The sequence below is a fragment of the Lolium perenne genome, chromosome 6 (genome assembly GCF_019359855.2).
Source record: "Lolium perenne isolate Kyuss_39 chromosome 6, Kyuss_2.0, whole genome shotgun sequence".
Lineage (NCBI taxonomy): Eukaryota > Viridiplantae > Streptophyta > Magnoliopsida > Poales > Poaceae > Lolium > Lolium perenne.
This window is the reverse complement of record NC_067249.2, coordinates 6735372-6761589: the sequence shown is the minus strand read 5'-3', so window position 1 is coordinate 6761589 and position 26218 is coordinate 6735372. Positions and strand designations below refer to the sequence as shown.

Below are 26218 nucleotides of genomic sequence, written 5' to 3'. Positions count from 1 at the left end.
CGGCGCGGGGATCTCCGCCATCGCACAAGCACTGCTGCAGCCGCTGAAGAGGGAGGAGGAGGAGCAGAAGGGTACGGCACCGCGCGACGGGCGCGGGTATCTGCCGGGGGACTTTGTCGACGATGTCGACCTCGACTGGGTCACCGCTGAGCTGATCGAGCGCACCAAGGACGAGCCCCAGCAGCTCGAGGCCGACCGGGAGATGAAGAGGAAGCTCTACGAGTACCAGTACCGCCATGCCATCAAGGAATCCAAGGCCGGCATCCCATGGGGAAGCTCCGACTTCGACTCCGGCTCTGACTCCGACCGCTCTGACTGCGGCTGAGCGGCACCGCTGCAGCACCCCTAGGGCTCAGGTGAGCCCAATTTTGGATGGCTCGAGATGTAGGGGTAGGAACTCCGGTGGTGCCCTCCTCCTTTGTACGTAGTAATAGCTAAGATCTAGTGCGGCGTGCGGCTTTTGCTTCGATGAGCCGCCGTTAAAACTACTCCGTGTGTAATATTACTATGCACAATTATCTACGGATCTACTATGTGTGCTTGTCTATGTGCCCGGTTGAATGCTTGAGTTCAATTGAATGCCCTTATCTGTTATTGTCTAAATCGGAGCTCGCCGGCGTTGCATGCTTCGTCGCCACAGAAGAAGAGGGAGGATGCGCGCGCGAAAGGGAAAACGGTAAAACCGTCGTCTCTGCTATCTCGGCCCCACCCCTAATCCTGACGGTCGTTGCGCTTAAGGGCCATGTTGTGCCTGGGCTATTTTTGCTCACAAAGATGTTGTAGCAGAGCTATTACAACAAACGACGGCGTTCTTCAGTGAATAGCGTGCAAAAACGTCGCACCTCAGCTATTTACCCCACACAGTATATGGACAAGAGTAGAAAGACTTGATCTGAGAGTTGACAAATTGTGGCGGATCTGGATCTAGCCTGGGAAAGAGCAGGTTAAGGGAAGCAGGCGAGCATAATTAATGTGCAAACAGCACTAAGTAACTAATATTTGGCTGTACGATTAGAGATTAGTTTTCAAGACCCAAGTGCACGTCAATAAGTGGAGTGCACACATGGGACTACGGGAGACGCTGCACTAGTCACGCTAAATAATAAAGGTGAGCTCGGCAGGAGAGAACTGGTTCAGCACTGCAGGATCAAAAGTCTCCTCTCCCTCGCACGCGCTTGCAGTCCGGCCGTCTATTAACAGGTTGGTGCTTCTTATTCTTCCTCCTCCGATGTATGTTCCAACATCTATATGCCTGGTTCATCGATTGTGCCTAGTTGATGTATGCAGATTTCTACCTATATTTTCTTGCGAATTTGTTTCTTGATTTCAATGTTTCTTCCGAGGCCAGCTTTGTTCAGATCTACGCATCTGAGTTTATCCAGCTAGTCTGCGTGTTTTCATCTTTTACACACACACATGGTTCTTTAAGGAAAATTTATCGATTTAAAGTGAGGGAGTAGTTGTACTTGTGCAATATGTGCTAACGTTAAGTATATATATCCAAGTATATGTACTAATCTTCTCATCTTTTTCGGAGTTGAGCCGTACCAATTTGGAATGAATGTTCGTTCTACCTAGCTACACCTTTATCTTTAATTCTATAAACATGTCAGTCGGTTGTGATGATCTGTCTGCCCTTCTGCTACCAGACCTACCTATCTAAGCAAACGACTCTCACTGAGGTTTGAAAAAAATCCTCCAAAACAACAATTTATTATTTATTTTTTGAAATGGAGGAATATCGCCTCAGCTTCTGCATCCAACGGATGCACACGGTTTTTTTATTAGATTATTCACAACACCTTACAAGAGCAATACAAAAGATCAAACTCGAAGCCACCTCGCTAAACCTACAGAGGGATGAAGGGATGACAATTCACCAACTCACATCAACCAAAAACCAAATGCCTTCCCAGGCTGCCCAATAGCAGATGAGAAGCACATCTAGTCAAGCAGACTCTCAGCATACACCAACGCACACACCATAGAAGTTGCTACTACCGTCTTCCTCAACTCCATCTTCAAGAGAGATCATCGCATCCACCATCCTGCGTGAGTCCATCACACTGCATCCGTGCCGAGACACCACTGCACCATGCCGCAGCGACACGACGACGCCGACACAGCAAAAGCACACCGCTCCACCGCAGCACCACCGCCATCCGTTGTCTGCTCCAAAAACGATGCCCCCAACAGGGAGAACGGTGTTGCGCGCTGCCATCGTCCGATCCGGGAGACCCAGGTCTATTGTTTCCCCTGGAGCAGCCCAAGCGAAGAACGCAGACTGCAGAGACAATGCCTTCAACAAGGTAACGACGAAACATGCCAACATCATCCGCCATGACCGAAGTTCGGGCCGGCTTTCGCCGGCAGCTGCGCCTCGCCAGCGGGAGCTAGGCGACGGATCGCGAGGTCCACCACGGCTAGCCACACAACTAGCCGATCTCCTCCGGTGAGAGAGAGAAGACCACCACCGTGGTGCCACGGTCAGCGGCAACAGACGCCCGCCACCTGCCACCAGGTCGACGTCGTCCCCGCCATCCAGAGCCGCCACCCTTGGTGTCGTGGTCCTAGACCTTGAGGAGGAGCAGTACGAGATCCGTCCCCACCACCGCCTGCCCGGCGAACCGAGGCGAGGACGGAAGGAGAGGACCGTGCCGCCAGGTTCCTGAGCCGCGCCGCCGCCCCCATCACCGCCCGCCCATCGGCGAGGAAGTGAGGAGAGGCCGCGCCACCAGATACCAGGGCCACGCAGCCGCCTCCATCGCCGCCCGCCCGGCGAGAGGGCCGCGCCGCCATCATCCTCCAAGGGCTGGGGCCATCCCCCCAGTGCGGAGGCGAGCCTCCATCCACCGCACCAGTGGTCCATGCGAGGATCCCCGCCGCCCCCATCACCAGCCGTGCGCGGCTTCACCGGCGGCGGCCTCCGGGGACGACGAGGAGGGGGAAGCGGGAGGGGAAGATGGCGGCGGTGGGGGCTAGGGTTCCGCCCCGAATCGCCTTGGAGGGGAATGACAAAAATTTAGCATGAAGGGTGGTAGTCCAGCTTCGGCTACTGCGTCCATGCCGTCTACGTGCTCAAGGTGCGCAGCAGCCTTAGGCGACTCTTCCCATATGTCACATTTTTTTTTCAAAACGGATCATATCGGCCCTCTGTGCTTTCACTATTTACTGGAGGGCGACAGCAGGGGTAGTAACCGGCGGCGGTTTTTTGTACGGGGAAGCGTCGACGATCTGGTGGAGGTGGAGATAGGGTGAGGGTTAGAGCAAGTATAATAAGAGTTAGTCAGCAAGCTCTAAGGATTTAAATATTATATTTATGCTTAGTTGGATGAAAGAGAATAGGAGAGAGAAGTTAAGTGAGCTCTCATGCAAGAGTTAGCTCTAGCACATACTTCTAGGTATCATGTGAAAGTGAGAAGTGGGCCATGTATTAGTAAAGTAGTATATCCATCTATCTAGCTATTGCACATATTAACTATAAAGTTGACTGTAGATGACATGGTAATATCTTATAGCCAGTTGCTAGCTCTACTATTAGAGCATCTCCAGTCGCGTCCCCAAAGCGTCCCCCAAACCGCGCCGGATTGAGCATTTGGGGGACGTGTTTTGTTCATGCCGCGTTTGGGGGACCTCGCTCCCCAGCCGCATCCCCCAAACGACGCCCCCAAACATTACAAATACTTCTTTTTTAACACAGAACCATTTATCAAATATACATATGAATAAAAATGTTTGCGAGGATTGTTTTGAAATTAAAATACAACAAACAATAAAACAAGTAAACAAATATAATAAATAGGGCTAGATGCTAGATCAAGGTGCCACGGTATTTCCTTTGATCCTCCACAAATGCTCAACGAGATCAGCTTGAAGTTGATCATGAACATTGCAGTCACGGATCTCTGCGTGCATGGCGAGGAAATCAATAAAATCTGCAGGCAACTCATGATCAACCTCCGCAAGAGGGCCCTCACACTCATAGGGACCAACATGTGTCCTGGCATGATTCTTGCGGTCATCCTCGATGATCATGTGGTGCATGATCACACAAGCCTGCATCACCTCCCACATTTGGTTGTGAGACCATCTTAGACCAGGGTACCGGACAATGGCAAATTGTGCTTGAAGCACACCAAATGCCTGCTCGACATCCTTCATGCAAGCCTCCTGTCGCGTAGCAAAGTGGGAATTCTTCAGACCTGATGAATTCGAGATTGTTTTGACAAAAGTGGCCCATTTTGGATATATATACCATCGGCAGGTGCTCCGTATGCAAGCATCCTCATGGCGGCGGTGCACTTCTGAATCGACGAGAACCCGACAACACCTACAACGTCGAGCTTGAGCTTGAAGTAGGGGTCGAACTCTCAAACGCCGTGGAGGATATTCATGAACAACCCCTTGCTCATCCTGTACCGGCGCCGAAAATTGTTGGCATGTGTTGCATCATCGGTCAAGTAGTCATTGTGCAGCATGGCATGCCCCTCCATCCTCTGTCGGGGCTTGGACTTACTTCTCCCCGGCCTTGATCCTCCGCGCCGCGGCCTCTTCCTCTTCTCCGCCTCATCGTCAACCATGTCCTGGAGGGACACGATGATCAGCAAATGCTCCCGGAGGTCGTCGTTGAAGGCTTGCTCGTCCTCCAGCAGCAGGGCAACCATCTCATCGTCGCTATCCATGTCTAAAGCAAAATCAATGGTTAGCCGAGGCAGATGACACAACGAACAGCGGCCAATCGCGCCTACCTGGCAAGTCGTCGAGCACCTTGTGTGCGCGGAGGTGGGGACGATTTGACGCCGCGTTCTGGGACACGATGGCGAAGCGGCAGCGGCGGAGCGACCGGCGGGAGCGCCAGCCGCGGCGACGGTGCCGACTCTCAGAAGAGATCAGACGCCCAAACGGCCGGCAAATCCAGCGGCGGCGGGGGAGGGGGAGGCGCGGGAAGGAAGGAGCGACGAGAAAAAAAGTCACGAATCAACGGTTTATGCAAATACTCGCCAACATGTGGGAGCCCGCGTCGGTTCGCCTCGCTTTTCGGTGTGTTCGGCGTCCCCGGAGCGTCCCCTGGGGCGGGGACGGGCTCGGGGCGCCGGACACCGTATCGAGGCGCACCGGAAAAAATTCGTGATAAGGGGAGGCCCGATCTTCTCAGTAAGCACGGTGGTGATGATGATCAAGAGATGAACACAACGGAGATAACTTGATGATGAAGTGGAAGATAACTTGTATGACACAACAAGATCTCTCGATTGGTCCCTGTCGCCAATGCAACAGCTCTCAACCCCTGCAAGATATTCGCAACTTCACACACTTGCGCACGTAGCCGCCGACCACGAAGCGGTAAGTTGCAATCGTCTAATTCCCAATGGAACAACAGATCACAAAAGACTTTCAGAGGTTTTACACCAAATCAAGGCAATATGGTGTAAAAATTCAATAGAGTTGCAAAGCAATCAACTATGAACTAGGGTTTATCTTAAACGTGGTCTAAAGCAGCTATGGGGGCGTCCCTAGGGCTTATATAGGCGTCCAGGACGACCTCAGGTCGAAAAGATACAAAAATAACCGACCCACAATAGATCTGGTCGAGACAGACTCGGACTCGTCCGGTCTAGAATCCGGTCAACCGGGCCTAGGACCGGGCCATCCGGTTCAAACCGGGTCTGGGACCGGGTGGTGACCGGGTGAGGCTTCCAGAGCCCCTAGATAGTGTCCGGTTGACCCCGGTCGGACGCCTGGTTGCAACCGGGTGGATCCGGCGCCGGAGCCGGCCGTCGGCCGCCTGGTTGCAACCGGGTGGATCCGGCACCGGAGCCGGTCGGACCGGGTCCTGGACCGGGCGCGCCGGCTTGGCGGCCGGTCGGACCGGGACCTGGGCCGGCCTGGACTTTATCTCCTCCTCCTGCGCATGCCTCCCGCTCCTCCCTCGCGCGTCCATGGGATGTCTTCATGTCCAGCTCCATGTCCAGTTTCACGTCCAGCTTCACGTCCTTCTTGACGTTCATCTTCATGTCCAGCAGCTCCTCTCCTTCTCGTGCGATGCTTGCTCCCTCCTCATACCCGATCATACACAAGTAATAGGATGTAGGCAGTATAAAGCTCTCATTGATCAAAGTATCGTTTAGGAACAAGTTCACCTGTTGTTTAAGTAGCTTCGCACGAGCCATTATCATAGGTCCAATCCTAACTTCATTGGACTTGAAGTGGGGCTCGGGTGCTGCTGCCACGCATCGTGTCTGATGCTCACGCACTACCCAACTCTTCGATGCAGCACTGCCTCTTCAACGTGCTCGCGATCGTGGCGGCCTGGTAGAGATTACAACGGGTTGTTCCCCTCGCGTCGCCCCCTCCAAGCGACCGAGGGGGCGAAACCCTACAACGCCGCCACCCGACCTCCCCTCCTCCTCCCCTCCTCATCGCCCCTAGAGGTGACGCCGGCCGAAGGCCGCGTCGCCGGTGAAGGGGGCGGCGGGGATCTGAGCCCTCGCCCCTCCCGTGGCTGCTAGATGGAGGAAATCCGTGTGGGGCTCGCCAAGATCGGGGCGGCGGCTCGACTGACCTCCCCTTCGCGGGCAGTCTCTCCGGCGGCTTCCCCAGTGGGGGCTCGGGATCTGAGGCGGCGGCCTCTTAAGGTGTGGCTATGGGGCCCTGCGGCGGGCGTCGTGGCGGGCGGCACTGGTGGTGGTCCTTGACCTCGCGGAAGGTGAGGCGGCGGCGAGCGTCGACGGCGACGCGGTCCTCTGCGTCAAGATCTGTGGTATGTGCTCCCGCCCCTCTCCCCCGCCCGCTCTGGCTGTTGATGGCGCCACCGCCGACTCTGGGCTTGGGGTGCTGGTGGTTTGTTTGGGGTCAGGGGAAACCCTAGGCTGGCTTGTCCGGTCCGGCGTTGTCGACGCACTCGGGTGCCGGGTTCCTCGTTGGAGGCGACGCTGCGACCCTTCTTTCCACCCCGACCCATCTCCCGGACGAAAGTCCAAAATCCCTCGATTGGGCGACGTCGACGTGCTGCGCCGTGACCTCCTTGGAGGCGTCGCCTGGGGAGATGTGTGGTTTCGGGTGGGGAGTCGAAGGTGGGTGCTTTGGGCCTCGATGGCCACTGCCTGTGATCTGCTGTTGTGTCCGGTGGCTTTCCTGCTGCTCTAGGTTGCTCAAGGGCGGCGGTAGTGTGGCCGGTGAGGTGTGCTCTTCTTGTCATGGCGGTTGTGCTCCAAGAGGTCCTTGGCTCTCGAGCCCAACTCTTCTCCAGCTCTCGGGTGAGCTTCTCTCATGTCCGATGGTTCGACGCCTCCGAGCCATGGTGAGAGGGTAGGGGCCCTATTCGGCATGAGAACAGGAAGGTTTGGTGCTCTTTGTCCCGGGTTCTTCTCCTCGCTCAAGGCTTCATCTCTGCCCCTGGCAGTGACTCGTCGTGCCCCGCTGGTTTGGCGTCCTCGGTGTCGTGGAGCAGCGGTCTTCGCTTCAGCAAGGCGTGTGCTTGTGCTATAGCGTAGTGTTGTAAGCTTCTCAGAGTGCTCCCTTGTATCTTTCGGTCGTAGTGTGCGTGGTGTGGTGTGGTATGGTGCTGTGTGGTACGGAGGGCCTTGTGCTTCGGTGTTCCGTTGTAATCCCTGACCGGTTGATGGCTTTGTTAATTCAAAGCTGGGCTTTCGAGCCTTCTGTTTAAAAAAAAATCGTGGCGGCCTGGGCCGCACTTGATCTACCGGCCTAGTTTCGGTGGGTGTGGCAGCCGGTGAAGTCCGGTACAGTGGGGGGCTACCGGTATGGCTTCGAATAAAATGGGTAGGTCCTAGGATCCCTCTCAGAGCGTGCGCGCAGAGCGGGCGGCAAGGCTTCTCACTCTTCCGCTTGTCTGGTCACCGATACTTCGTCTCGCAGCGCCGGACTTGTTGTGATCCTGCAGGCAAGGTGGCCTTACGGTACGTAGTTGGCTAGCTGCCTAGCTGCTAGCATCGTATAGAATCAATCAGCCAAATTACACTAGCCTTTTTAGGTGTGTGTTGCTCCCGAGCATGGCCAGACCAACCTCTCTCTCTTGATTCTTTGCTATGTGCTTGACGAGCCACGGCGACAGACAGAGACAAGCAACCTATGCACGCGACACCGCAGGTGGGGGTGGAAGTTAAACATGACCCGGGGTCAACCTCTGGTCTCTGGCCTCTGGCTCGGCCGTCGTGCTCCCTAGCATCCCTACACGGCATGGCCATCACCGTCTGGTCAGATCGAGATAGAAGATCGAGATAGAAGATGAACCATTGTAGTCAGTGAGAGTAGAAATTTATAATTTTATTTTTTAGCTCTGAAAAACATATCTAAGGTTTAATTTAGACTGGGATTAGATAGTTCAAGGTACAAACAACAGAAATTTAAAGTTCGGGGTTCATTTTCCCGAAGGTCTACAAGTTTATAGTTTAAAATAGACTTTTTCCCTACTTAGACAACCTCGGCATCCTGAATTACTGATCGGTCGATCATCCATTCATCGTGAGAAAAGAAAAAGAAAAAAGAAAAAGCACGCAACATGGATGACCGCGTCCGGTCGGTCGATCCGGTCTGCAGAAAAGAAACATGGCACCAACAGACAGCACGCCTCCAATCCCTTAAAAATCCCTATCACACCGCCGCCCATCGATCTCTAGCGAGCGGCGCCGCCTCCATCCTCCTTCCCGTTCCCGCGAGCGATAGAAGCGCCTGCCGTGAGGTGAGGCAGAGAGGATATATAGATAGGCATGAAGGTGGGCAGGCAGGTTGTCGCGTGGTAAGGTTTTGAGGAGGCCCCAGGTCGGATACTTCTTCTAGCGATTTTGAGGAGGACGGGTGCTTATGCTCCTAATTTTTTGCTTATATATGTTGGTTCGAGATCAATTTCTAGGTGAAGTGAGAGATACAGCGAATACTACTCTCTCTTGTTAATAATAACTGCTTAAAAATCAATATATTTAGATATATTTTAGTGTATAGATAAAATTATTGTCCACTGAATATGTAATTTGTCTTTTGAAAGAAATGGTACAGATAAAGACACTAGAATACATGTACAATATGAAATTGTTGGATTTGATTTGAGTCCTAGCGCCATGGATTTCACTCCACCATCCCAAACTCCTACGCCTGATTCATATTAATTGTCGTCAATATGGGTGTATATGGACATGGTGTTTTTCTCCCACGTGCATATGCTCCTTTTTTTGAAATGCATTTTGAACATATTAAAAAATATCAAAAAATCAAAATCAAATGTTGCATCTATATCTCCACATCCTAAATGCCAACAAAGTTGTTTCAGCAAAATTTGACCTTTTGTGCAACCTGTGTAAAAAAGACAAATTTTGATGCTGAAATAAGGCATTTCTCGAGACATTTTTTTGTCCTTGTTACACGGGGCACAAAAATGTCGATTTTCAGCGGAACTTTGCATGCACACATAGAATGTGTACATATACATGTCAAATATTTTCTCTGAATTTTTTTACAATTCGAAATTGGGGAGCATATGTACATGAGATCAGATTTGCATTTCGTTGTATCTAGACATGTTTTAGTTCAAGATGCATCCATATTAGCGATAAGAAATATGAATAGGAGGAAATACACGCCGTTGGTACTGATTAACGCACTATAATATATAATTATTGTTTTAAAATTATTAAGTGTTGAATTGCATCCGTAGCAATCGCACGTGTAACTTTGGTAATTGCTATAGATTGGTTGGGACCAAAGTGTTTATGTGGTTGTATGTTGTGGGTCGTAGAGAAGAGGGAAAAAATGGACATGGCGTTTTGGCTCCGGTTTTTAAAATACCATTTAAACGCAGTTTGAAGTGTTAAAAAATTCTGAACAAAAAATTGACGTGTACATCTCGACATCATATGTGCTCAGGAGGTGGTTTCGCGGAAAAAAAAACGATATTTTGTGTTGTGTGCAAAAAAGGTGAAATTTGGTGCTTAAAAAAAGGAAAACGCTTGTGTTCCCCCGGGGGATCACATCTAGCGATCGTCCGGGTCAGCTGCTCGCCGCGTGTGTGCCAGCGAGGCTTGGAGGCCCACCCACGTGCCGATCCCTTTCCCCCCTTTTTTCTTCTTATCTTTTGCTCGTTTGAGGTCGTCGTCTTCGACCGGCTTCCAGATGCCCCGCAACGCTGCCTCTTTTCTTCCGTCCTTGATCCCGAGCGAGGAGCCGCATCTCCCGCCGCCTGCTACTCCTCCATCACCACTGCCGGCTAGGAGCCCACCTCAGCGTCGGTTGCGTCCCCTTTTGTTGGTTACCTCCACTGCGCCCCACCGCACCTCCCCCACTGGTTCGAGATACTCTAGCGACCGCTCAAGCACGTCGGCGGTGGCGGCGACCTTCTCCAAGATCTCCGGTGGTCCCTTCTCCCGCTAGTGCTGCGAGGGCTGACCGTCGCTGCTACAAAGGGCTGTCCGCGCTGCTACAACTTAGAGCCACCGGTGCTACGTGCCGCTAGCGGCGCCGCTGCTACTGGTGCTACATACCGTTGATGCCGCTGCTCACCGCTGGTACTACAAGGGAAGGTGGCGCTGCTGCAACCACTGGGCACCAGCGCTACATGTCGCTCGCGGCAGTGCTACCATGGCTGACCACCGTTGCTACATGGGTTGAGCGGCGCTGCTGCAACATCCGACCACCAGTGCTACATGCCGCCGGCGGAGCTGCTGTCAGGGCTCTCCGACCCGCCGCGGCCGTTGCTACCAGCCACTGCCGTCGTTGCTACGACCCGCCCGCGGCTATTGCTACGAACCGCCACCGCCGTTGCTACCACCCGCCATGGCCGTTGCTACGACCCGCCGCCGCTGTTGCTACCTACCACTGCCGCCGTTGCTACGACCCGCCGCGGCCGCCGTTGCTACGAACCACCGTCGCCGTTGCTACCAGCCGCCACCGCCGGTGCTGCCACCCGCTGCGTCCGTTGCTACGAGCAGCCGCCACCATTGCTGCGGCGGTTGTTGCCTCCGGCCGCAACCCGTCACCGTTGCTGCGACCCGCCGCAGCCTTCGCTTCCAGCCTCTGCCGCTGTTTCTGCGACCCGCCGCCGGAGCTGCGATGGTCGTCTTCTCCGGCGACGGCCATGGCTCTGGGTGGTGAGGTGCCGACGCGTAGCTTGTGTGAAGCTTTTTTGGGATGGTTTTGTGGGCATGTGCTGCGAAGATGCCGCTGCTGCCAGCCAGAGGCGGACCTTCACTGCTGCCAGCATTGCTGCGAAGCCAAGTCGCCGGCCGGAGCACGTGGCGGGCCGGAGATGGGGCGGAGCGGTGGCAGACGAGGATGGGGACGTGAAGGAGGCAAGGAGCGCGCCGGCTGCCGAAGAGGGGGGCGGGGCAGAGTGGTGGCGGCCGGAGATGGGGGCGGGGCGAGTCGCGTCGGCCCCAGAGATGGAGGCATGGTGGAGCACGCCGGCGTTCAGAGATGGTAGTGGGGCAAAGCAGGCAGCATCCCGAGACAGAGCCGAGGTAGCGGGTGGGGTGGCTTCGATGCGCTAAATCGTGCGGCCTTCCTGTCCCCATCGTACGGATATGCACCCGGGGGATCGGCGATTAGATCCTCCGGGGGACGCTCAGCGCCGTCCTTAAAAAAAGCTATTCAAGTGATATTTCTTTGTCTTTTTACACAGGACACAAAATTGTTAATTTCCACGAAACTTGACATGCGCACATATAATGTCGGCATATACGCGTTAATTTTTTTATTAGGTTTCTAAACATTTTAAAAAAAATCTATGTTGCAGGAGCATATAATCCCATGTTAAAAAGTGGATTTCCAAAAAAAAAGTAACATACCCTCATGCGGTGTTACGAAAATTCTATTTCCGCTGAAAACATGGTTTTCAGATCTGTTTCCACGATAAACAATTGATTTCTTCTTCCGTTCGCTCCAATTTCACGTCCCCTTCACTATTTGCATACCCTCATCGAGTGCTCGCCTTTTTCCCATCTTTTCTCCACGGGAAATGTCAGATCTTGTGCACCAGATCAGAAAATGGTGGCATTCATCTCAAAAAAAAAATGGTGGCATTCAGGCCATGACGCTCCTGAAAAGCACATCTTAGCATCCTGATACATATCCGCAATACTTTGCCTAGATGTCCACACTATGCCGAGCCTGTTCCAAACATTTACAGAAAAACGGCAATTAAAGAACACTAGTAAGTTTACACGTGCAACGGACGTCAACTATTAAAAATTAAAATAATAAAATTTATAAACATAATAATACCAAAATATGGTTAATATGTGGTGCTAAGAAAACCATTTGGCAACTTTTACCAATGAAGTTAAAATGATTTTAATTAAAGACAATCATGCTTCCACAATCTTTGTACTGCTTAGGCGTCTTGGAAATGCCAAGATTCATGGAAGGTGTTTGTGCCCAAGAAAAACATCATGTATACATGACCATGTTAGAGTCCAGGCATATTTAGAAACATATTATACCATTACAGGTTCAAATGTAAATCACACCGTAAATTTTGGTGTTTTCAGAAATAAATAAAATGTACACCACATCATCATGTATTTTTGCAGAATAATGGCAATGGACATAATTTCCTGAACCTAGTTTGCATAAACATATGTTGGATGTTCTTGCGGCAAGAGGAAGTGATTTAATAAGATGGTGGCACACAGTAGTGATTTAAGAACATATGCTTATCAAATGTTGAAGCTCACATATCAGCCTTTTGTTGGTAATGATCTCCTCAATCATGGTCTGGCTACATGAGTATGTAAGACAACAAGCTTGCCATGCTTTACCCCTCCGCTGCGATTATGTCTGTGTCAAGTAGTGCTATACCATCATCTAGAATGACTTGGCCCTCAACAAGCTCCTTCAACCAAGCAGAGAGAATAATTCCTTCCCTCATTTCCATTTTATCAAGGCCACATCAAGAGTAGTCAGCGTAGTAACAATGCATGCATTACCATCATCATGAGAGGGTAGGTTAGAGGAGTCAAAGAACAAGATAATTCCCATTCATTATGAAGATCTCACCTGATCAAGCTATATCAATCAAATGGAACCGTGTTGATAAATTTTTTTGGGGGTTTAGTAGTAAGCCACATCCTTGATCCATGAATTCTTTCCATGCACTGACTAAGATGCCTAGAATGTAGTCAAAGAGGAGTAGGACAGGCAAATCGGGATTGTCCCCGGCCATGTAAGGTATGCACATGCAATCCTTCAACATGGAGTTTGCTCACGGATCCCTTTTGGTCTCATCGCCAGCATATTGCAGCAGCACATGCTTCGTCAATATAAAGTATACCACCAAGACAAGCAGGACACCATATGCAGAACTGCAGAAGAACTCGCTTGATCTGGGGAGGAATCCAACAATCTATTCCTTGTGAGCCTAAAAAATTCAGGTGCCATACAAATCGAACGAGAACAAAAAAATGTAGTACCATAGCACACGTATATTAGCATCTCCATTGATATATCAGTGGCGAAAACAAGAATTCGTCGAAGTCTCAACTCGTCGTAAGGCAACTAAGTAGTTTTGAACCTATGCCCTTTTTTCATCCCGTGAAAAGTATTTTTAAAGGACGGACCTTTTGTTCCCACCCGCGAACATTTATTTTGAACCCTTGAACATTTTTTTAAAGCAAGATCTTTTTTCTCAAACATATGATTTTGTAGCATATGTGGAGTTTTTTTTAAATACATGAAATATTTTTTCATACCATATCTTTTTTGTACCAAAGAATTCTGTTTCTTATATCTAAACATTTTTCATGTCTTAAAAAATATTGTTGTAACTAATATATTGCTAATATTTGAATTTATTAAGCAATGCTCCCTCGTTCGACCAAAAATGCTCAAAGGTTCAGAAAAATATTCACCTATTTGTTTTGTATTAGAAATGCTCATAGATATCAATAATGTGTTCTCATTTCGTATCAAATATTTATATATACTCCAGGAAGAATGTTCATGTATAATTATAAAAAATAGACAATTATTCATAGTCTTTTTAGTATTAACAATTGCATGGCCTCATGGGCTCCTTGTGACCATGCCCAATGCCTAAGAGTCAAGACACAGCTAACGTCACCGCGCGCACAGCCGAATAGAAAATAACGCGAAACAGCTAAACCAAATTGTTCATCCATTTTTTTTAACAAGGAATTTGTTCATCCATGGTGGTTCACTTGTGGCTAGAATCAGCCCAGCGCTGGGTCTGCTCGCGAGCCAATCTTGGGCTGTCCACCGTTGTCGCTCACGCGCTTTTTCTTCGGAGAAGGTACACGATGGTTCTAGATTAATGCGGAGCCAGTGTGAGCTACTGTTCATATCAAATCCTGCTACTCTTAGCCATTAGATTTTGCAGTTCAACGGTTAGGATTCATGCTCCATAAACAATTCAAAACTGGTACACTATGTAGGAAAATGATCACTCGTTTCTCCTTCGAGAATTACGCAAAACACGGTAATATCCAGAGTCTAGATGGATGCCAGTGACGTTTATCCACATATCCCGTGTGTATTCAAATGGCCAACCATATGAAGCCATGAAAAAAATCTTGTGCTTAGTAAGTCCTTTCCTTTTCCACATTTTTATAAACATCAGACAATTCCAAACCGTCGAACTTGAATTTATAATAGCCAGCGGAAGAATAGTGATGCATGTTGGGCAGGTGCTATGCACGCCAGATGTTGCAGGGACTTCAACTTGTGTCAGCGGGTGGTACTCGGTGGCATGGTGATGTGGTGTATCGGCGGCGATCGCAACATACATAGATGACCGCACTATAGATATTTTTTGACTTCATTTATATTTTTTTTTCGAAATGGGAGCATCGCCCCGGCCTCTGCATCAATAGATGCACACAGCCTTTTATTAAAAGTTTTAAAATTTAGAATTCATACAACTCATGGATCACATAAAGTGTACACAAAGATTAACCAAAGGAAAACAAAAAGAATGAGTCTCTTAAGCATCTTGTAATCTTCTAGTAAGCTGCCAGCCACCCAGGTTGTAGATATCCCGAGCTACCATCTCCAGACGGATGCATCCAGAATCCATATGTGTACGTTGTGCCTCCGGCAGAAGGTAAGACCATTCGTGGATCCAATGTGTAACCATACGGATAACCTGTAAAAAATGAGAGTTCGTACTCTTGTTAAAAATAATGTCATTACGGCAATTCCATATAGCCCACATCAAAGCACAAATACCCGTTCGGATTTGTTCTTTGGACCTTTTGTCGACTCCCTTTAGCCAATTTCCAAACATATTCGTAACATTGGCCGGCGGAGGGATATTAAAAGTAAATTGAATGGTTCTCCAAATAAGCTTAGCGAAGGGACAATCGAAAAATAAATGATTTATTGATTCATTAGCATCACAAAAGGCACATTTTTTACATCCATTCCAGTTCCGTTTAGCAAGGTTGTCTTTCGTAAGAATCACCTTTTTATATAGAAACCACATGAAAATCTTAATCTTCAGTGGTACCTTTATTTTCCAAATATATTTGCGCAAGAAAACCGTATGACCGTTCATTATATCCGCATACATAGATTTGACCGAAAAGATACCGGAAGTTGTTAATTTCCAAACAAAAATATCCGGATCTGCCGACAAGTTGATCCTAATTACGCTACATTGTGTCCAAGATCAGTTTATTGATGTGTATCTAACTTGTTAAATGTTGGGGTTTTTTCAGAAGTGAATGGCGGAGGCAATACTCTCTGCTGTCACAAAGATTGGGATAGTCACTTCAAACAAAACGCTCATGATTGTCGAAGATCAGTTGGCGAAGAAGGTTAATGGTCTGACTGAATTGCCAGGAAAGATCAAAAGGATTGAGAAAGAGCTAAGGATGATGAATAGTGTAATTCAAGATTTGGGCGCCATATATCTCAGCAACAATGTTATCAAGGAGTGGATTGCAGGCGTGAGGAACCTGGCCTACCATGTTGAAGATGTAATTGACAAGTACTCGTATGAGGCTCTCAAGGTCAGCGAAGATGCCAATCTATATCGGTACGCCTTGGGAGGATCACGCAACATAATGGTTTTCACTAGGATTGTCGATGAAGTAGAAGGGATAGAAATGGAGATCAGGCAAGTCAAAGAACTCCAGGCATACTGGTCTAATGCAGTTGAGCCCATTTATTGGGCGCCGGAAGGAGGCAGCTTTCCAGAGTTTGTGAGGGATGAGGATCTGGTGGGAATTGATGAAAACAGGAACAAGTTGACCGAATGGCTGAGCACCAATGAGAAAGAGTGCACGGTGATAGCAATTTCTGGAATGGGAGGCTTGGGGAAAACAACTCTTGTGCAAACAGTGTATGATCGGGAGAAAGCCAACTTCCCTGGTGCTCACGCTTGGCTTGTGGTGTCACAGTCATATGATGTACTTGATCTGCTAGTGAGACTGCTCGCCGAGATAGGACACGCACCACCCGCTGGTGCCAAACCTGATGTCTTTGAGTTAACGAAGGCAATACAAAAGACACTAGAAGACAGGAAATGCTTGATCGTTCTTGATGATGTGTGGGATAAAGAAGCATATACTGAGATGTGCAGTTCATTCCAAGGTCTCCAAGGAAGCCGTGTTATTATCACAACCAGGAAGGAAGATGTTGCAGCTCTTGCTCATAAGGGTCGTCGCATGAAACTCCAGCCACTGGGTAAGGATGAATCATTCAAGCTCTTCTGCTCAAGGGCTTTCCACAAAAAAAGCCAAGACCGCAAGTGCCCTCCAGAGCTCCAAACAATGGCTGCTGCTGTCGCTGAGAGGTGCCATGGCCTGCCATTGGCAATTGTAGCTTGTGGTAGCCTACTTTCCACGAAGCAACCAATAGAGCATGCCTGGAACCAGATGTACAACAATCTCTGGAGCCAGCTGCGGAAAAACAAGCAGTTGCAAGCTATAGTTCTTCTGAGCTACCATGATTTGCCAGGTAACCTCAAGAACTGCTTCCTGTACTGCACCTTGTTCGCTGAAGACTATCCGATGTCACGGGAGACCCTTGTGAGAATGTGGGTTGCCGAAGGATTTGCGGTCAAGAAAGACTACAGCACGGCAGAGGAAGTGGCGGAGGAGAATCTCATGGAACTCATCGGCAGGAATATGTTGGAAGTTGTGGAGAGGGATGAGCTCTCTAGGGTCACTACCTGTAAGATGCATGACGTTGTCCGAGTCCTGGCTCTTGATATCGCAAAAGAAGAGAGGTTTGGCTACGCGAATGATGAGGGTGATATGATGCTCATGGATAGTGAGGTTCGCCGGTTCTCGACATGTGGTTGGAAGACTGAGTCCAGTAGGTCAGCTGCTGCTGGAGTGGAATTCCCGCGACTCAGAACTGTTATGTCGATTGCCTCCTCTACCAGCATGATTTCCTCAATTTTGAATGGATCCAACCACCTCACTGTTCTTGAGCTCCAAGACTCTGCAATCAGCCAGCTGGCCAGCAAGCATCGGGAATCTTTTAAGTCTCCGCTACATCGGCTTAAGGCGCACCAATATCCAGGCGCTGCCAGACAGTATTGAAAAACTCTCAATCCTCGAGACGCTGGACATGAAGCAAACAAAAATAGAGAAGCTACCACCAGGGATTGTGAAGCTTGAGAAGCTACGACACCTTTTTGCTGACAGGTTTGCTGATGAGAAGCAGACGGATTTCCGGTACTTTGTTGCAGTGGAAGCGCCTAAGATGATTTCCAACTGTCAAGATCTGCAAACGCTCGAGACCGTCTCTGCCAGCAAAGAGCTGTCGCAGCAGCTGAGGGAAATGACTAAGCTGCAGACAGTTTGGATTGATAACATCAATGCATCTAACTGTGAAGAGCTTTTCGATGCCCTCTCACATATGCCACTACTGTCAAGCGTACTCCTCTCTGCGAGTGATGAGAAGGAGACACTTTCTCTCGAAGCATTCAAGCCAATTTCAACCAGGTTCCACAGACTGATCATCAGAGGCAGCTGGGCCCGTGGGATACTCAAGTGCCCAATATTCCATGGCCATGCAAGGTCCCTCAAGTATCTGGCCCTAAGCTGGTGCAGTCTTGGGACGGAAGGTCCGCTGCAGTTGTTGCCGTTTCAACTGCCGGCTCTCACTTATCTCAGCCTTAACCATGTGAGTAGTGCAGCTGTATTGGTTCTTTCTACAGGGTGCTTTGCTCAACTCAAGCTACTCGTCTTGAAGAAGATGCCTAATGTGAAGCAACTGGTGATCCAAGACAACGCCATCCCGTCCATTGATGGTATCTACGTCGTTTCACTCCCTGAGATGAACATAGTCCCTCATGGCATCGAGTACCTTGGATCCCTGAAGAAGCTCTGGCTGCTGGATCTGCACAAGGACTTCAAAGCTGATTGGAGTCTGAACCAGATGCACAGCAAGCTGAAGCACGTTCCAGAGCTCCGGTTATGACTGCATATCGTCATGTGTTGTTGGTTGTTTCTGTAATAATTCTGAAACCTACGGGCGAAACATTCATGCCATCAGGACCAAAATGAGTTGAGTTTATTACATTATACAAGTTTATGACTGCTTGGTTTATTGTATGGCATTTATGTACCCGCTCTGGCACTCTGGCAGCATAATGCAATGGTGTATCACCATATTTTATTTACGTCAAACATGTGATTGTTGTCCCTCGTGTTGATTTTGGTAGAGAACTTCATGAATTCTGTATTAATGATCAGTGCGTATCATCTGAGGCTTGAGGCACCGTGAGCCTTCTGTTGCTGCAGCCAGGGGGTATATCTCAGTAGCAAGTCGAGGAGTGCTTGACTAGGCACCCCGCTGTACCTGGAATCCTTGTCCCCTTCTAGACGCCCTGTCAAAACTTTAACTTGTAATGGTAGCCCTATTTTCTTTTACATGTATGCTCTTTGACAGGTCTCAGGCTTGGAAACACAACGCGATCTCGTGGAAGTATTGGTGGATTCAGTCGATCGTCGCTTTTGAACTTCCCTGCACACACACGAACAGATACAGGGGACAGAGTATTTGCGACGCGTAAAAACTTTTCTGGGTTTTCCTTTTATTCAGCTGGGTTTTCCTTTTATTCAGAGGAATAACAACCTGATCGAAATCTAGGCCCTCCACAACTCGTTTTCCTCCGCGCCATCCCACCGACGAAGTCGTGCAGAGCGATCCTACAAAGACGCTAACTCTAAACGTGTTCAGGCACACGATTCAGATCCTACTTATTCTCTGCAACAACCAGAGACCAAATCAAACAGCTAGTGCAAGGACTCTGTCATGCGTTACTAAAACACAAAACCAAATAAAACGTGTCAACAAGATCAGGGTCGGCTCTAAGATTTCCAAGGCTCCAGGGCGAACTCGATTAATAGGCCCAAAGAAAAAAAGATCGATTGCATATCTGCATGGATATATGTTTGTGAATTAATTAGCACTGGTATTTTTTCAGTAGCAACAGAAATCTGATAATTTTTCTTATATTTTTTCCAAACCATGTATCATAGAAGCTACAGTAAATAAAAAGGGGAAATGCCGTGCGAACAAACCTCCAAAGCCTAAGTAATCATGAGAAGCCAGAATTCGATGCATTTTTTGACGCAGCAAGTCTGTCTCCTGCACAAAAACGTACAAACTAAACGGAGGCAGCTACAGCCTACCATTGTTTCATTTATTCAAAAAGAAAATAATTTTTCTATTTCTAACATATGTCACTGTTGACTGCCAAAACCCACCGGCGGGCAGCGACTGTCAACACGGTAGAGCCGGGAAGAGCCTAGAGCTGCGGCTGGCTGAGACCCCTCCGAGCGACGGCCCGCAATGCTCTTCTGGTCACACGTCCGATGCGAAGTGCAAGGGCGTGCCACCTGACCTATACCTGGTCAGGAAGGTGATGGGGATGCCTCGCTTAGTTTCCTGCATGGCATACACGTAAACATTAAATACGAGCCTCGATCGGCTCTCAGGTTATCCTGTGAATCGGCTCAAAGAGCCGATCCACCCATGATTCGTACAGGGTGCACGAATATATGGTGATCCTGCTTGATCAAGATAAAGCTAATTAGATCTACGACGATTTAGGGTTTTCACTGCATAATCGGATCATCCTACTCCAGGTTGGGCCTCGCGGCCACGCACGGTGATCGTAAGCCGATCCTAAACAAGGCCTAAAAACCAACATGAAGTTGATCCTCGGAACATCCTGTTTAGGACTTGCGAACGCCACCCTACGTGCCGCTGGATCCTCCACCCCTTTGTAAGGCCTAACTATTGCAGATATTAAACTAATCCTTGCAGAACAAGGAGCAATCGTAACGGATCAGATCTACTAAATAAAGATCAAGCGGGGTGCCGCCCCCACACCTGAGATAGGTGTGAGGGCGGCTAGACATGCAAGGGTTGCACTACGTAAGCATGTTATACGAAGAACTATGCTAACCCTAACACATCTATGATAACTACGTTGCTCGCCATCAAAGACGCTTCAGTACGAGCAACGCATGAACAACGTGGGGCTTGTGCTACCTAGATCGCAAGATGCGATCTAGGCAGCATGTCGCTTACCTGATAGAAACCCTCGAGACGAAGGAGTTGGCGATGCGCCGAGATTGGTTTGTTTTGGGTTGAACGTGAGTTGTTGTTTATTCCATAAACCCTAGATACATATTTATAGTCCAGGGGACTTTCTAACGTGGGAATATCCCACCGTGTGCGATACAAACTCTAAATCTTGATCTAAGATATAATCTACTATAATTAAAGATACACGGGCAAACTAGCCCAAATTCTCCGTGCAAGGCCGCTTCAGAGATCTTCCACGTGTAGTCTTCCAAGCCCATCTCTCTTACGGCCCACCTCTGGATTTGTCCAAAATCTGGTGATAACACATGCCCCCCTGGTTTTGGAAATAATTTTTCCAAAATCATTATGCCTTCCTTCGTCGGGTCATGTCGTGGCAGAGCAGAGCTGTTGCAGTATCCGTTATCATTATGCCCTGTCTTCTCAGCTTCTCTGCAAAATTCGATAGCTCTGGCGTCATCTCCTTGGAAACTGTAATGACATTAAATTTCCACCAGGCTCCTCATTATTTAACTGTGCCGATCGATTAGCTTCCTTCATCCCCTTCCTCTGTTCCAGCCATCGGCACCCCAAAAACCCTCTTCTCCCTCAGCCATGTCTTGCCAAGACCGATAGCAGCGTATCGGATTTCTCTTCTTTTGGAAGCCCATGAAGCCGGACCCCATGTCAGTTAGCTCGTAGGCCAAGAACTTCTCAATTTCAGGCTGCGATTTGGTATCCGACCACAATTTTTCGCAATCCCTTAGCCGATGACTACTCATCGGCTATTTTGAGAATCTAGTCCCTTTCTTCCTTTTGCAGCGACAGGACGGTCCAACTTGCAAAAAACCGACGGCCTCCTATCCCGATCCAGAGGAGATCACAATGCAGGGCCAGTCGATGTGACTTCAATCGGCTCTCCAAAACAGAGCAGCCACCAAGCCAGCTGCCCCCCGAGTCTCAGTCGAGGCAAGAACGGTAATGGATCAGCCGAATGTGCCGCCTATGCAGAGTTAGCCGATTTCAACAAAATCGGCTCCCCAAAGCAGAGAACCTTAGGGTGAGCTGCCCCCCGAGCTTCTTCAGTCTACTTTTCGCGCCTTGCAGGCCAGGTCGGCTCCTTCCCTGCACTGACCGTTGATGTCGATGTGAACTTTGAGCATATAACCAGCCGTTCTTGGTCTTGTGTGACTGTACTAGTCGATGGCTGCGCATCGGCTTCGCTTCGTGCGAAAAACTTTTTTTTTTATTCGGCCGATTTTTCCTTAATCGGCCCCCAATGTTCCACTGCACGCGAGTTTATAGCTGCACATGTTCATCTGACTATATGCCCCCCGAGCCGAATCTGCCATATGACTGCAGATATCGGCTTTCATGGTTAGTCAGGGCACTGCTCTTGTACGTCGACTTCGCAAAGATTCATGCTGACTTTCATCTGCCGACGTGGCCGCCGCCCAGTGGATCGTTGCTGAACACAAGCAGAATATGTGCAGAGGATAATTTTGGCCGATTGCTGGAATCGGCCTCCATATTGCTTGTTCGATGAAGGTTTTGTAATGTTCCTCCATAAAAAATTTTCGGGCCGATCACAAGGATCAGCCTCGCACGGTTTGCTCATTGGTTTAATCTTGCTACTCGGTCAGGCTGGATAAAACCAACCCAACCTCTGACTTGATGCGCCTGCTGTCATCCACCCTGAGAGCATCGTAGACTCGTGGAGCGCTAAGCTCTGTCGGCAAGACGAGCACCATGTTTTTGCCAGCCGATGTTTCATCATCGGCTTTCTTTTGCTTGGGACGCCACTCCATTCTCCGTGGACGACCCTCTTGAAGGAGATATGCCCTAGAGGCAATAATAAAGTGGTTATTATTTATATCTTTATGTTTATGATAAATGTTTATATATCATGCTAGAATTGTATTAACCGAAACATTAGTACATGTGTGATATATAGACAAACAAGAAGTCCCTAGTATGCCTCTTAAACTAGCTAGTTGATTAATGGATGATTAGTTTCATAATCATGAACATTGGATGTTATTAATAACAAGGTTATGTCATTGTGTGAATGATATAATGGACACACCCAATTAAGCGTAGCATAAGATCTCGTCATTAAGTTATTTGCTATAAGCTTTCGATACATAGTTACCTAGTCCTTATGACCATGAGATCATGTAAATCACTTATACCGGAAAGGTACTTTGATTACACCAAACACCACTGCGTAAATGGGTGGCTATAAAGGTGGGATTAAGTATCCGGAAAGTATGAGTTGAGGCATATGGATCAACAGTGGGATTTGTCCATCCCGATGACGGATAGATATACTCTGGGCCCTCTCGGTGGAATGTCGTCTAATGTCTTGCAAGCATATGAATGAGTTCATAAGAGACCACATACCACGGTACGAGTAAAGAGTACTTGTCAGGAGACGAGGTTGAACAAGGTATAGAGTGATACCGAAGATCAAACCTCGGACAAGTAAAATATCGCGAGACAAAGGGAATTGGTAATATATGTGAATGGTTCATTCGATCACTAAAGTCATCGTTGAATATGTGGGAGCCATTATGGATCTCCAGATCCCGCTATTGGTTATTGGTCGGAGTGAGTACTCAACCATGTCCGCATAGTTCTCGAACCGTAGGGTGACACACTTAAAGTTGGATGTTGAAATGGTAGCACTTAAAATATGGAATGGAGTTCGAATATTTGTTCGGAGTCCGGATGAGATCCCGGACATCACGAGGAGTTCCGGAATGGTCCGGAGAATAAGATTCATATATAGGATGTCATTTTATGTGAAATAAAATGTCGCGGAAGGTTCTATGGAAGGTTCTAGAAGGTTCTAGAAAAGTCCGGAAGAAACCACCAAGGAAGGTGGAGTCCACAAGGGACTCCACCTCCATGGCCGGCCAGCCCTAGATGGGGTGGAGTCCCAAGTGGACTCCACCATAGGGGGCCGGCCACTCCCCACATGGGAGGTGGGAATCCCACCTTTGGGTGGGAGTCCTAGTTGGGCTAGGTTTCCCCCTCCTATGGAAGGTTTTGGTTTCGGGTCTTATTCGAAGACTTGGACACCAACACTTGGGATCCACCTATATAATGAGGGGCCAAGGGAGGGGGCCGGCCACCCGAAGACCACAAGCTGGCCGCCCCCCATAGAGTGGCCGGCCACCCCCTCCCAAACCCTAGCCAAGCTCCTCCACTCCATATTGCCCGCATTGCTTAGCGAAGCTCCGCCGGACTTCTACACCGCCACCGACACCACGCCGTCGTGCTGTCGGATTCAAGAGGAGCTACTACTTCCGCTGCCCGCTGGAACGGGGAGGTGGACGTCGTCTTCATCAACAACCGAGTACGGAGGTGCTGCCCGTTCGTGGCGCCGGAACCGATCGTGATCAAGATCTTCTACGCGCTTTTGCAAGCGGCAAGTGATCGTCTACCGCAGCAACAAGAGCCTCCTCTTGTAGGCTTTGGAATCTCTTCAAGGGTGAGACTCGATACCCCCTCGTTGCTACCGTCTTCTAGATTGCATCTTGGCTTGGATTGCGTGTTCGCGGTAGGAAAATTTTTGTTTTCTATGCAACGTTATCCTACAGTGGTATCAGAGCCGTGTCTATGCATAGATGGTTGCACGAGTAGAACACAATGGTTTGTGGGCGTTGATGCTCTTGTTATCTTTAGTTTGAGTACTTTGCATCTTTATGGCATAGTGGGATGAAGCGGCTCGGACTAACTTTACATGACCGCGTTCATGAGACTTGTTCCTCGTTCGACATGCAACTTGTATTGCATAAGAGGCTTTACGGGTGTCTGTCTCTCCTACTATAGTAAAGATTCAATTTACTCTTCTATTGAAAACATTAGTATCAACGTTGTGGTTCATGTTCGTAGGTAGATTAGATCTCTCTCGAAAACCCTAAACCACGTAAAATATGCAAACCAAATTAGAGACGTCTAACTTGTTTTTGCAGGGTTTGGTGATGTGATATGGCCATAATGTGATGATGAATATGTATGAGATGATCATTATTGTATTGTGGCAACCGGCAGGAGCCTTATGGTTGTCTTTAAATTTCATGTTGAGTAGTATTTCAAAGTAGTTGTAATAGTTGCTACATGGAGGACAATCATGAAGACGACGCCATTGACCTTGGTGCTACGCCGACGATGATGGAGATCATGCCCGAAGATGATGGAGATCATGTCCGTGCTTTGGAGATGAAGATCAAAGGCGCAAAGACAAAAGGGCCATATCATATCACATATGAACTGCATGTGATGTTAATCCTTTTATGCATCTTATTTTGCTTAGATCGCGACGGTAGCATTATAAGATGATCCCTCACTAAAATCTCAAGATAATAAAGTGTTCATCCTTAGTAGCACCGTTGCCAAGACTTGTCGTTTCGAAGCATCTCGTGATGATCGGGTGTGATAGAATCAACAAGTGCATACAACGGGTGCAAGACAGTTTTGCACATGCGGATACTAAGGTGGCCTTGACGAGCCTAGCATGTACAGACATGGTCTCGGAACACGTGATACCGAAAGGTAGAGCATGAATCATATGGTTGATATGATGAACACTTTGAGTGTTCGCCATTGAAATCACACCTTGTCTCGTGATGATCGGACAAAGGTGCGGTGGATTTGGTTCGTGTGATCACTAAAACAATGCGAGGGATATTGTTTTGAGTGGGAGTTCACCTAGGGTTTTAATTATGTTGAATTAAAATTTGAACTCAATTTGTCATAAACTTAGTCTAAACTATTGCAAATATATGTTGTAGAGATGGCGTCCCCAATCAATTTTAATCAGTTCCTAGAGAAAGAGACACTTAAGAGTAACGGTAGCAACTTCACCGACTGGTTCCGTCATGTGAGGATCTTCCTCTCTGGCGGAAATCTGCAATTTGTGCTTGATGCACCGCTAGGTGACCCTCCTGCAGAAGATGAATCCGATGAAGTAAAAGCTGTTTACGCGACTCGGAAAACTCGGTACTCTCAAGTTCAGTGTGCCATCATGTGCAGTCTGGAATCCGATCTTCAAAAACGTTTTGAGCACCATGATCCTCATGAGTTGATGAATGAGCTGAAAGCTATATTCGAGACTCATGCGGCCGTGGAATGCTATGAAGCATCGAAACATTTCTTCAGCTGTATGATGGAAGAAGGCAGCTCCGTTAGTGAGCACATGCTCGCCATGACCGGGCATGCGAAGAAACTCAGTGACTTGGGAATAGTGATTCCTAACAGGGGCCCAGGGGGGATTAATCGTGTCCTTCAATCATCGCCACCAAGTTACAAGAACTTTGTGATGAACTACAATATGCAGAACATGAACAAGGAGTTACCTGAACTCTTTGGCATGCTAAAAGCTGCTGAGATTGAGATCAAGAAAGAGCACCAAGTGTTGATGGTCAACAAGACCACCAGTTTCAAGAAACAGGGCAAGTCTAAGGGAAAATTCAAGAAGGGTGGCAAGAAAGCTGCCACGCCTCCTATGAAACCTAAGAACGGCCCTAAACCTGATGCTGAGTGCTATTACTGCAAGGAGAAGGGACAACTGGAAGCGTAATTGCTCCAAGTATCACGGCTGATCTCAAGAGCGGCCTTGTCAAGAAGAAGAAAGAAGGTATATCTGATATACATGTTATAGATGTTTATCTCACTGGTTCTCGTTCTAGTACCTGGG

General features: G+C 48.6%; 1 pseudogene; it reads left to right on the top strand.

Annotated features, from left to right (window-relative positions):
• The first annotated feature begins 935 nt into the window (after positions 1-935).
• Positions 936-18590, top strand: LOC127309003 (disease resistance protein RPM1-like; annotated as a pseudogene).
• The last annotated feature ends 7628 nt before the right edge of the window (positions 18591-26218 follow it).